The sequence below is a fragment of the Chelonia mydas genome, chromosome 13, assembly GCF_015237465.2.
Source record: "Chelonia mydas isolate rCheMyd1 chromosome 13, rCheMyd1.pri.v2, whole genome shotgun sequence".
In the NCBI taxonomy this organism is placed as follows: domain Eukaryota; kingdom Metazoa; phylum Chordata; order Testudines; family Cheloniidae; genus Chelonia; species Chelonia mydas.
This window is the reverse complement of record NC_051253.2, coordinates 39,593,111-39,605,949: the sequence shown is the minus strand read 5'-3', so window position 1 is coordinate 39,605,949 and position 12,839 is coordinate 39,593,111. Positions and strand designations below refer to the sequence as shown.

General features: G+C 45.6%; 1 pseudogene; it reads right to left on the bottom strand.

The window, feature by feature from the left end:
- Positions 1–4,060: 4,060 nt before the first annotated feature.
- LOC102933987 lies at positions 4,061–5,103 on the bottom strand (annotated as a pseudogene).
- Between the last annotated feature and the right edge of the window lie 7,736 nt (positions 5,104–12,839).

The window sequence follows — 12,839 nt, the reverse complement described above, 5'->3', positions numbered from 1 at the left end:
AACTAGGCCAATATCTAGATGAGTTGATGGACCTCCTGGAAGACCTCTGTGTACCCCCTTCTAACCCCTCCTGGGGGAATGCAGAGGTCTTCCATGGGGTATCCGTACCCCTGGTTCAGAACCACTGCTCTAACCCACTAGACCCCACTCCCCACCCAGAACTGAGGCTAGAACCCAGGAGTCCTGGCTCCCAGCCCTTGCTTGACCTCTTAGATTTCACCCCCACCCCCAAGTTTTGGGGGCTTTGTCTGGGTGGGGGTGAGAAGCTCGAATAGGTAATGAGTTTATGGGCAGGTGGGACATTACTAGTTCCCTAGGAGTCACTCCAGTCCATCGATGACTGGTGGGAATGCAGGGAGAGTTGGACAGTGGAACAGCCCAAATGCGACGCGCTGGGACCGTTGTGTCACTTCTCACGCCAGCAGGCTGGTGCAGTCTCTCCTGAGAGCTGATTCTGCTTCTGTCTCTTCCATGTGCCTCATCACACTCCTGCTGCTACTTTTAATTAGATCCTGAACAACTTGTTCCGGAGGCAGCATCAGCCCAGCTGGACTTCCTTCGAAAACTTGTAACGGGACCCAGAGGAATTGATTAGAAGGATGCAGACTTGTGCTGGAGACTTTGCAATGGCATGGACCAGAGATAAGGGGCCAGATCCCCAATGGGTCTAAGTCAGGCATAACTCCACTGGAGTCAGTGAGGCCAGATTCCACACTGGTGCAAATTGGCCATAACTCTGGAGTCAATGGGGACCAGTCCCCAGGTAGTTTAAATCACCCATAGCTCCATTAGAGTCAATGGGACAGATTCCCAGCGGCTCTAAGTTACCCACTCATTCATGCACCTAGGGTTTAGACCCGTCAACCTAGGAATGGCCAGGCCAGATCAGACTGGGGCCCATCCAGCCCAGATTTCTGTCTTGACAGTGCCCGGTACCAGCGATGGAAACCGCCTAGAGGAAAGTTTCCCCTATCCTCTGTCTGTTAGTGTTGGGTTTATGCTCAGAACCCGGAGAGTTAATGACCCTTCCAAACTATCTAATGCAACTCTGGATGTTCTCCTTAGCTATCTTGTTAAGTGAGATGTGTTAAACCAGAGGCGGAGGTCGGAACAGATTAGATGAGCCTTAAGAGACAGCTAAACCAACCCACTGAAGACAAATGGGGTATTTGAGCCCACCCAGCAGAGAGCAGAGAGCACCAAAGGGATTTGTCGTTGTAGGTCTGTGGTACAACACAAGCAAAGGGACACAAGGCTAGAAAGGGACAGCAGCAAGAGAAAAGGAGAGCCAACTATGCAGCCTGAACCAGCTGGCTGAAAGAGTTTGGTGTCAGGAGCAAAGAAGCTATCCCTGTTTTTTGCTTCTCTCCTGTGTCTGGAGAAGCAGGAATGTACATTCCTTGTCAATAAACACGAGTCCATCAGCGAAAATATCAGACTCCCTTGTTGATTTCCCTGGCATCTGGCTGCCCTGACTCCCAGGGATTTCTTATGCTGCCCTGACTCCCAACCGGAACACCCCCAGCTCCCCAAACTTGGACTAGCCGCTATGTCAAAAGGGATAATGATATCAACGTGGCACTGTATGAAGCCCTGCTCAGTGGAGCTGGGCAATACTCAGGATTTCCATGCCACGGGAAAACTGGACATTTTGAAATTTGTTTTCGTTCTGAAATCAGAACGAAAAACAACAACAAAAGTTCAAGCTTTCCCACTTTCAGGTCAATAAAAATGTTCTGTTCTGATTTCAGTTTTAAAAAATATTGTAAATTGTAATTGATACTGTAATGTACAATGAAGTAAATTTTGAAATAAAATGAAACATCAAAAGGTTTCATTCCGACAAGGTCAGAATGAAATATTTTGACTTTCTCAAAATGTTTTCTCCTCCCCGCTCCTGCCCATCAAAATAGACACATTCCCACAGAAAATTTCAAATTCAACAAAATGTCCCTTTTTGACAGAAAATGTTCAGGTGGAGAATGTTTTACTTGCTGCATTGCGAACACTCAGTGGTACCATGAGGTATTGAGCTCCAGTGGCTAAATATTTCTTGTGATAACAGGCAGAGACAGGCTAGCACCTGAATATTTTTGCTGAAAAATGCAGATTTGGATTGACAGAAACATTTCACACATAAGAATAAGAAACATAAGTGTTAGAGAGCTTATTCCTTCACTCTCCCACTTCCCTGGTCCTTCTCGCATGAACAGAGAGCAACAATACCCGAAGTCCGAAGGTGCAAACAATTCGATGTTTATTGGGGTGAACTTCCAGCAAGCTTAAATACAAGTTCCTTTTTCCTTATTTTCGAATCCCAACTTACTTCCTGTTTGCCCCTAATTTATATAGTAATATTCTTAGCTATACCTTAACCAATCATTCTACTGAAATTTAACTAACCAATCCTAACATATTGTAACATGATTAGCTAACCAATTATATCCCACCACCTTAATTAGTTTACACCCAGCAAAATTAATTATACAGCAGACAGAAACAATCACAGAACCAGACAGAGACCATGCCAATAAACAATAGCAAAGTGGGAACTCTAATGACAAAACAATACAGAAGTGAGGATTTCACAACTACATCTATAAAGACATAAGAGTTTCCCAGCTGTGTCTATTGATAAGTGAGTCTGTATGTATAGTGGTAATTTCCACAGTATGCATCCGATGAAGTGAGCTGTAGCTCACGAAAGCTCATGCTCAAATAAATTGGTTAGTCTCTAAGGTGCCACAAGTCTTCCTTTCTTTTTGCGAATACAGACTAACACGGCTGTTACTCTGAGATAAGTGAGTTCTTACCAGACAGAAAACTATCAACCTCAATTTCCTTTTACATCTTCTAGGCAGTTCCCTTTCTCTGGAGGTGATAGGCACTATCAGGACAGGATTGTATTCCTAACAGCCCAATAGCACCTTCTTTCAATGTGACTACTTTGGAATGTGAGGATGTGACCGGTCGCTTCCCAGCTTATGGCTGCCTCTGTCGCTTAGCCAAAGGCCTTAGCTTAAGAACAGGGCCTCAGACTGTCACAGTAAGAGAAAGACCTTACACTGGCAGACAGTGATTTTGATTCTTTCTTTTGTACCTCTAACTAGCCAAGTGATAAGAATACACCTAAATTCTTAAAGTACAGGCCTTTGCAGACAGGCCTGAATATCTATATCCTAACAATAAGAACGGCCAGACTGGGTCAGACCAAAGGCCCATCTAGCCCAGTAGCCTGTCTTCAGACAGTGGCCAGTGCCAGGTGCTTCAGGAGGAATGAACAGAACAGGGCAATTATTAGGTGATCCATCCTCTGTTGTCCAGTCCCAGCATCTGGCAGTCTCAGGCTTAGCCATCTTGGCTAATAGCCTTTGATGGACCTATCTGCCGTGAACTCCACCATGAACATTCACCATGCATTCGTGTTTATTTTGCTGAATTGTTCTGATAGGGAAAAAACATTCTGAAAATATAAAAATGTTTCATTTTGACATTTTAAAAATAAAATGTTTTGATTTTTTGATGTGAGATAATTTTTTGTGTCAAAGTTTACTTTGATTTTATTAAGTTTTTTTTTAAAGTTAAAAAAATGAAACAAAAATTCAGTTTCAGATTGAAGGAGACATTTCATTCTACCCAAAATTATCCCTCCCCTTCCCCCCTACATAATTTTTTGGGACTGCCAGAGAACCAAAAAATAATTTATTCTGTTAGCTCTGGTAAGCAGCACTCAAGCTTAATCCCCATCTCCCCATCCCCCAATGGGCCAGTTAGTTGACCATAAACCACCACTTAACTTGAGCTAGAAATTGGTGAGTGTGTATGGGAGCTGGGTTAGGGGGCGATACTCAAGTTACACCATGAGTGATCACGGCAGTGAAGAAATCCCTAAAGATGGACAGATACCCAGATAAAACAGTGATGGGTGGTGGAGAAGCGATAAATATTCATAGAGTCATAGATACAAATGCCAGAAGAAACCACTGTGATCATCTATTCTGGCCTCCTGTGTGATACAGGCCAGAGAACTGCCCCCAAAACGATTCCTTGGAACTCAGGGTCATTTGTCTCTGGAATTGACCTGCCTCACCTGCAGTTTGCGCAGTGCCTGCTGCATGTCCTCGTTCTTCAGGGTGTTGATGACGGAGTTAAGCAGCGGGGTGGCGGCCATGAAGAACACCGAGACCACCTTGTCTACGGCCAGGCTCTTGGCTGGCCTGAGGTAGATGAAGATGCAGTGGCCCAGGAAGAGCGTCACCACGGTCAGGTGGGTGACGCAGGTGGAGAGTGCTTAGTGACGCCCCTCGGAGAAGTGGTTCCTCAGGGAGATGAGGATGACTGTGTAGGATACCACCAGCACCACAAAGCAGACCACGGAGTTGGAGCCCCGAGTTGGAGACGATGAGCACCTCAAAGACATAGGTGTCAGTGCAGGCCAGCTGGAGGACCAACGGGACGTCGCAGAAGAAGTTGTCAATGGCATTGGAGCCACAGTACGGGAGGTTAAGGGTCAGGGCAGTCAGGGTCATGGAGTGAACCAGCCCACCCAGCCACATGGCCACTGCCAGCTTCAGGCAGAACCTGCAGCTCATGATGGTGCCCTAGTGCATGGGGTTGCAGATGGCTGCCTAGCGGTCGTAGGCCATGGCGGTGAGGAGGAGGATCTCAGTGCAGGTGAAGAGGTGGAGGAAGAACATCCGGGCAATGCATTCACCAAAGGAGATGGTCTTCCTCTCCACTAGGAAGTCAGCCAGCATCTTGGGCATCACCACTGAGGAGTGGCAGACGTCAATGAAAGAGAGGTTGCTGAGGAAAAAGTACATGGGGGTGGGCAGGCATTGGTCGTAGGTGATGGTGAAGATGATGAGCATGTTCTCCTGCAGGATCAACATGTAGATGACTGCGAAGAAGCCGAACAGGACCAGCTCCAGGGCATGGCTGGTGCTTAGGCCAGAAAGGATGAACTGATTCACTCTGCTCTCATTCTGTGCCACCATGTTCCGTCTTGGGTGTATTGCCCCTGTAAGAATGGACATGGTGGGAGAGGCAGGTGGGTAGCTGAGGGGTACATGTTGCAAGAAGTGATGGCAGGTATTTGGTGCCAACATTCTGGAGCCCTGTGCAAGAGGAGAGCCGGGAAAAATGTGCAAAATGCACACTCAAGAGGAGAACCCGCAACCCCTGTCGAGCTGCTCACAGCTTGGGAATTTCTGTCCCACAGGAAAATTCCAGGGTTTAAAAAAAAAATGTTCTCCTTGTGATTTGGAATAAAAACTTGAAAATTCAAAATTTCCTGTAGAAATGAAATTGTGAAATTTTACATTTCGGAAAAATCAAACTGTTTCCGTTTTACTTTTTTTAAAGATGAAATGGAGCATCTGGCTGCCCTGACTCCCAGGGATTTCTTATGCTGCCCTGACTCCTGTGGTCTCCCTGGGCTCCCCCTGATTCTGGGAGACTCAAGACTCTGCCCCTGACTCCAGCTTTAAAATCTGTTCAAGAGGAGAGAAGAACAAAAATATATGTAACGAGAGCCCTGCACAACGCATGCAAAGGAGAGCCCTGCAGAGCACATGCAATGGGAAAGCCATGCAAAAATCCATGCCACAAGAGAACTTTTGAAAATGCGTGCAAGAGAAGAGATGTGGAAAACGTTTGTAACAGGACAGCAGTGCAAAACGTGCGAAGCAGGAAAACTGTGTGAAATGTGTGCAGCTGGAGAGCTGTGCAGACTGGTAAATAGATTAGGCTCTGTTCCAGGCCTGTTGGGCTGCTTGAGCAGAGTCACAGTTCTTCCCCTGCTCCCTCACAAATGCTCTAGGGGACAGGAACCTTCTACAAGTGCACGGCAGCATTCTATCCCCTATCCTTGCTTGGTTGGGCCCTGTAGGGGCCTAAGTGATGGCCACCGTCTTGGCTAGCTAACCAGGGATTGACCTGTGGACCTTCATGGTTAAAAGCATGCTGCACCTTGAGCAAGCCAGGCTTCGCTCGCTGCCACTGGCACAGACCCATATCCCCTGCATATGGGGCTCAGCGGGGGCATATAAGGCACCAGCCTACTGCAAATAATAAGGGCTGTTCAAGCATTTCCCTGTGCAAAGAGTTTTAGATGAACAATTAGCTTTTGTTCAGAAAACTTTGTTAGTTTTTGTTTTTTAATTTTCTGATTTTTTAAATTTTACAAAAAATATTTACCCCCTATTTCCCCCCCATTCCCTGCATTTTTTAGTAGGAAAACGTCAAAGGGCAGTAACAGGTGACAGATGTTAGTTGTGTCAGTTAATGCAGATCTGGAAGAAGTTCAGTTACGATAACGAGAGCCAGATATAACTTGAATAGAACAGAAGAGAACAGAGAAAATTATAATATAACAGAGGAAATTAGGAGAGAAGAGAAAACACTGATAACTTTTCATTGAAAGTGACATTTTTTTCATGAATTTTTTGATAAAATAAATCAGAAGTGTTTGAAATTTTCCACGTAATCCTTTTTCCTAGACTTTTAGGCCAGAAGGGACCATTATGGTAGTCTAACCTAACCTTCTCCGTCACATGGCCCTGAGAACGTCACCCAATAATTTCTGCATTATGACCCTGTTTGAGCTAGAGAGAATCTGTAGGAAAGTCCTCTAGCCTTGATGGAGAAGTGATGGAGAATCTGCCACGTCTCTGTGTAAATTGCTCCAATGGTTTAGTTCCGTTCACTGTTCAGACTTTGTGCCTTGTATCTAGTCTGATTTTTTGGTAGCTTCAGTTTTGGTCAATTGGAACTCATGCCTTTGCTGCTCAATTTCAGAGCTGTCTGCTGCCAGAAAACTTTTTCACATGTAGGTATATCTATCTGACGTAGACATGTCCTGAGCGTGGAGGGAGCAGAGAGACATGGTTATAATGAGAGGAAATGGAAGAAGGGGATTCAGGGGCCGTAAGCCAGGAGATAGCAGCCAACACGCACACAGACATGCACTCCTTCCAGCAGAGGCAGCAGACAGACAGATATTACAGATTTCAGAGTGGTAGCCGTGTTAGTCTGTATCAGCAAAAAGAACGAGGAGTACTTGTGGCACCTTAGAGACTAACAAATTTATTTGAGCATAAGCTTTCGTGGACTAAAACCCACTTCATCGGATGCATGGACTGGAAAATACAGTAGGAAGATATATATACACAGGGAACATGAAACAATGGGTGTTGCCATACCAACTATGATGAGACTAGTCAATTAAGGTGGACTATTAGCAGGAGAAAAAAAACGTTTGTAGTGATAATCAGAATGGCCCATTTCCAACCGTTGACAAGAAGGTGTGAGTAACAGTAGGGGAAAAATTAGCAAGGGGAAATAGTTTTTACTTTGTGTAATGACCCATCCACTCCCAGTCTTTATTGAAGCCTAATTTAATGGTGTCCAGTTTGCAAATTGATTCCAATTCTGCAATTTCTCGTTGGAGTCTGTTTTTGAAGTTTTTTTGTTGAATAATTGTGACTTTTAGGTCTGTAATTGAGTGACCAGTGAGGCTGAAGTGTTCTCCGACTGGTATTTGAATGTTATAATTCTTGACATCTGATTTGTGTCAGAACAAATCGGATTTGTGTCAGAACAAATTAGATGCCAAGAATAACAGTTGGCTCCAATGGGGTCAATAAAGCAGCATTGATTTACTGGGGCAGCTGAGGATCTGGACACTGGAAATGTGTTTGTGAAATGGCCTTTAGGACGGAGAGCATCTGTTTAACTCATTTCTCATGCCCAGTTCTGCCTTTTTAATTGTGTTGCAAGTTAACTGTGTGGCGGATATACACCAGTGTAACGGAGAGCAGAATTTGGCCCATAACATAGTTATATTAGCATACATCACCAGAGCACTAGCAGAGAGACAATGGAGGTGCAGCACTGACATTGAGAATGGGGTGGAGAGTAAAGGTAATCTAGTCGTGGCCCAACGCCTAAACAAATACTTTGCCCGAGTTTTTAATAAGGCGAATGAAAAGCTTAGAGGTAGTGGCAGGGTGGCTAATGGGAACGAGGATATGGAGGTAGAAATTACCACATCCGAGGTGGAAGTCAAACTCAAACAGCTTAATGGGACTAACTCAGGGGGCCCGGATCATCTCCATCCAAGATATTAAGGGAACTGGCTCATGAAATTGCAAGGCCAATAGCAAGGATCTTTAATGAACCCATAAACTCAGGGGTGACTATGACTGGAGAATTCTCCTATGACTGGAGAATTGCTAATATAGTTCATATTTTTAAGAAATATGAATTTTTTCAGGTTTTTGCTTCAGTGGGAAAACCTGGAAAAAATCCATTTTAGGTCAACCCAAAATGAAAGTATTTTGGATTTTTCCTTTTGGCCACCAAACTGACAGATCAGTTATTCACTCCTCACTAACAGAGAGCAAAGATGCAAGAGTTGTCTTGTGAGACCTTCACTGCTGTTAAGGCTCAGTAGCCTCTGGAGACCCCATGGTGCTGGGCACTGCACAGATAGACAGTCACGGGTAGTACTTTTCCTGAAGAGCTCACAGTCTAAATAAGCAAAAAGAGGTGGTGGTGTGAAACTGAGGCACAGAGAAGAGAAGTGACTTGCCCGAGATCAGTGGCAGAATCAGGAACAGAACCCAGGTTTTCTGAGTCCCAGCCAATAGAACCAGGTGCTTCCCCATTTCACTTCTCCTCTTAACAGCCCAGGGCTAGTTTCTCCTGCTCCACCACTTCAACCACAAAGGGCCAAATCCTCAAATGGTGTAAACAGGTGTCGCTCTTATTCTAGACCTGTCTGTCTGCCTGCCTGCCTGCTACTTCTCTCCACAGTATCTATCTATCTATCTAGTTCTGGTGTTGGGGCCTGTCCCCACTATATCTGATCACTTTGAGGGAGATTTTCAAAGGCACAAAGGGGCACACAGATCCTGTTGGAATTCAATGGGAGTTAGGCACCTAACTCACTTAGGTATGTGTTTGAATCCCAGTCGTTGCCTATCTGCATCTTTAGGGGCCTGAATATCTTTGTAAACCTGTCCCATGTCCTCTGCTTTTGAAAGAATATAGAATATCATGACTCCAGCATGTAGATATGTTAGTGGAAGCTATAGGAATGTGAAGCAGTGGCGGATTCTGTCCATGGTGCTGAATTGGGAAAGGGCTATTTGCATCTATATGGGCCAGAATGTCAAAGTTATTTAGGCACCTCAGTAAGCAGATAGCTGCCTAATGCCTATTGGTTTCAATGGGAGTTAGGCACTTAGTGAAAAACACTAAGTAGCTATTTACCTCTTTAGACACCTAAATACCTTTAAAAATCTGGCCCAAGATTCTTAAGAGCAACATTATCATGAAACATATTTCTTAGTGGTAGGGACTGAACTGCAGTTAAACAGCCTGATTCTTTATCCAGCATGGAAGCTGCCTGGTATGAGGGATGGTTAGGGTGTTAGATGTGAAGGGAAGATATTTACCTTTGTCACATGCAAGGCATTCATCAGTCCAAGCTCAGTCCAGCTCTGTCTCCCAACTACACACTGCTGGGATACCCTGCCCAGAGGGTCTATTTCTTTTTGACTTCCATAAGGAAGCAAAATGCTGCGTGAGAACTCCTTAGAGTTTCATTTAAGGATATTTCCTTTGTATATTTTGGCATGTGATGTTGACAAAGCATTTTAACAGTTATGAAGTTTTAACTTTTTGAATCTCAATGTCTACTGTCATTAAATAATTGTTGTCTCACTCCCCAGTTGTCTGAGCCCTCCATAATTTCCTGTAACTGTGAACATTTAAATTGATAAAAACTGAAAAAAATCTTAAACCCCATAATTCTGTGCAACTATGAAAATTTAAATTGATAAAAATAGAAAAAAACCTTAAAAATCAATATCAATATTGTCCATCAAAATTATAAAAAAAATAAAAATCAAATTCTGCCAAGCCGACATAGTAAAAGACGTCAGCTGGGAATTTAATCTACCCACTTCATCTCATTTTTGGAAGAATGTTTTTGCATTCAAAGTATTTGGGCCAGCTGGAGTAAATCAGTGTTGCTCCTCCAGAGTCCAGGGAGCAGTCCTGATTTGTACCAGCTGAGAATCTGGCCCAATATGTTCACTAATTCCAAAAAAGAGAAAACATGAATCTCAGGACAACAGTTCTTTTTATTCTAATCAATCACTAATTTTAAAGGGACGGAGCCCCCACTGGTGTCAATTGTCCAAAGTTCCAGTTGAGTCAATGGGCAAATTCCCAGCTGGTGTAAACTGGCCATAGTACCATCGGAGTCAATGTAACCGGCCCCGCAACTGGTGTAAACAGGCCACTGCTCTGTGGTGGCAAATTCAACTCAGTTTCTTTCCCAAGATCTTTGTCCTGATAATCTCAGAAATAGATAGTTTGCATCACAGCTACATTACTCCAGTTTTTATGCATGTGTAATTCTACTTCAATCAATGGGCCTCATTCTCATTTACATCTGAGCCCCTTTAAACACATCTGGTATCCCAAGTGACCTTAAATAAGTTGTAAATTACACTTAAACCTTTTTAACCTGTTGAAGCCCTGCAAAGAGTCCTCCTTGCAGACGAGGAATGATTTCAGTGCAATTATGCTGGTGTAAAACTGGAGTAATGCAGCTGTCAATCAGGTATTGAGGTTAATAGAACAAAGATATCGGGCCAGATCCTCAGCTGGCGTAAATCTAATATGGTGTGAAACAGGAGTAACTTGGTAGTGAATGCACCGTGATGCTCTCCCTCCCAAGTAATAAAGAATGACTTTCAGGGAGACAGCAACATGAGGAACTCCAGGTAAATGCCTTGCCTGGTCCAGCCCTTCCACAGCTGCTGAGCTCTGTTGTTCTTCTCCAAATATATAACCTCTTCAGTCAGCCTCAGCACAACCTGCTGTGACATCAGCTCACCCTGCACTGGGGGCTGTGGGGATCTGCAGCTGTGCAACTGAAGCACAGAGGACATCATGAAGATGTCCAAGTTCTTCCAAGCACTCACCCATAACTCCCAGTGTGTCAGTCTCTCCTGCACCCTCGTGGCTTGCTGGGGAGGGAAACGGGGACCCAGGGCTGCTACTTTCCAAAGCCAGGGGAAAGGTCTGCTGCTCTGCAGAGGTTGGTTGTCTCTTTTGTATTCCACAGTATCCCCTCCCGGAGTTCTGATAGGACCTTCCCTCTGGGGAGAGAAACGATTAGACAGGCAGACCCATGCATGGAATGGAAGGCTAGGGGGAGAGACAGAGAGACAGGGACAGAGAGAGAGAGAGAGAGAGAGGTCTTTCCCAGACCTGAAGAAGAGCTCTGTGTGGCTCAAAAGCTTGTCTTTTTCACCAACAGAAGTTGGCCCAATAAAAGATATTACCTCACCCACTTTGTGTCTCTAAAGTTGTGGGACCAACAAGGCTACAACAACACTGCAAATAGCTAGTGCGGCAAAATACCTTGTTCGCCTCCGTAGGCTCAGTCCTTTTTAGCCTTGGAGACTCGGGTTTGGGTCAAGGCGAATCCTTAGAGGTGGCACAGGGTCCTGCTACCCCTCTCCTCAGTCAGTCCCTTGGGCTTGTTTTCCTTCCCTTCTGGGGAGCGAGCGCAGCTTCCCTACTGGGAAGGTTTGGTGTCTTGCTGCAAACAGCCTACTGGCAGCTTCCCTGCACCTCTCACTCCCTCGCTCTCCCCCTCCTACCACCCAGGGGAGGGTTTAAAAAGCTCCCAAGTAGTTGGAGTCAGCTGAACCTAATTGGTTCCCTAGCAACCACTTTTCCAGCTGAACCTTATTGCCCCCTGGTTCTCTCTCCTCAGTGGATAGGGAGGGGCCTTTTAATCCCCTGGGACTAATTACTACCCCCCTTTTGTAGCTGTTTGTCCTGGGTTTACCACATATCCCTCCCCCCACCCCCCGCTCAACACTACGGGGTTGGGCTACTTGGGTCGGCAACCTGTGCACTCTCGACAGGTATCCGCATTGCCATGTTGGATTCCAGACCTACGTTGTACTCTGAAGTGGAAGGGTTGAAGCGACAGGAACCATCTCATCACTCTGGCATTTTTGTCTTTATTTTGATGCATCCACTGCAGAGGGGCACGGTCCGTGACAAGGGTAAACCTCCGCCCCAGTAGATAGTAGCGGAGGCTTTCTATGGCCCATTTTACCACCAGGCATTCTTTTTTGACAATGGCGTATTTCCATTCCCTAGGCAGGAGCTTCCTACTGAGGAAGAGGACGGGGTGTTCGTCGTCCCCAACCATTTGTGAAAGTACCACCCCCAACCCTACATCAGAGGCGTCGGTTTGTAGGATAAACTCCTTCCCCCAGTCTGGGGCCACGAGTATGGGCTCAGTGCAGAGGGCCGTCTGTAGATCTGAAAAAGCTTCTTCAGCTGCGGTCGCCCATCTTACTATATCTGGGCCCTGAGCTTTCATTAGGTCCATTAATGGGCATGCCCTGGTGGCAAAGTGGGGAATGAACCGTCTATAGTACCCCACTAGTCCCAGGAATGTCCTGATCTGTTTTTTTCAGAGTGGTCGGGGCCACTTCTGTATAGCTTCTAACTTGTTGAGTTGGGGCCTCACCATGCCCCTCCCCACTATATACCCGAGGTATTTGGCTTCAGCTAGCCCGAGTGAACACTTGGAGGGGTTTGCCGTCAGCCCCGCCTTCCTCAGGGTATCCAGCACTGCCTCCACCTTCTCCAAGTGTGTCTCCCAGTCGGGGCTATATATGATAACGTCGTCGAGATTGGCTGCTGTGTACTTGCCATGTGGTCGCAACAGTTTGTCCATGAGCCTTTGGAAAGTAGCGGGCGCCCCATGCAACCCAAAGGGGAGGACAGTGTACTGA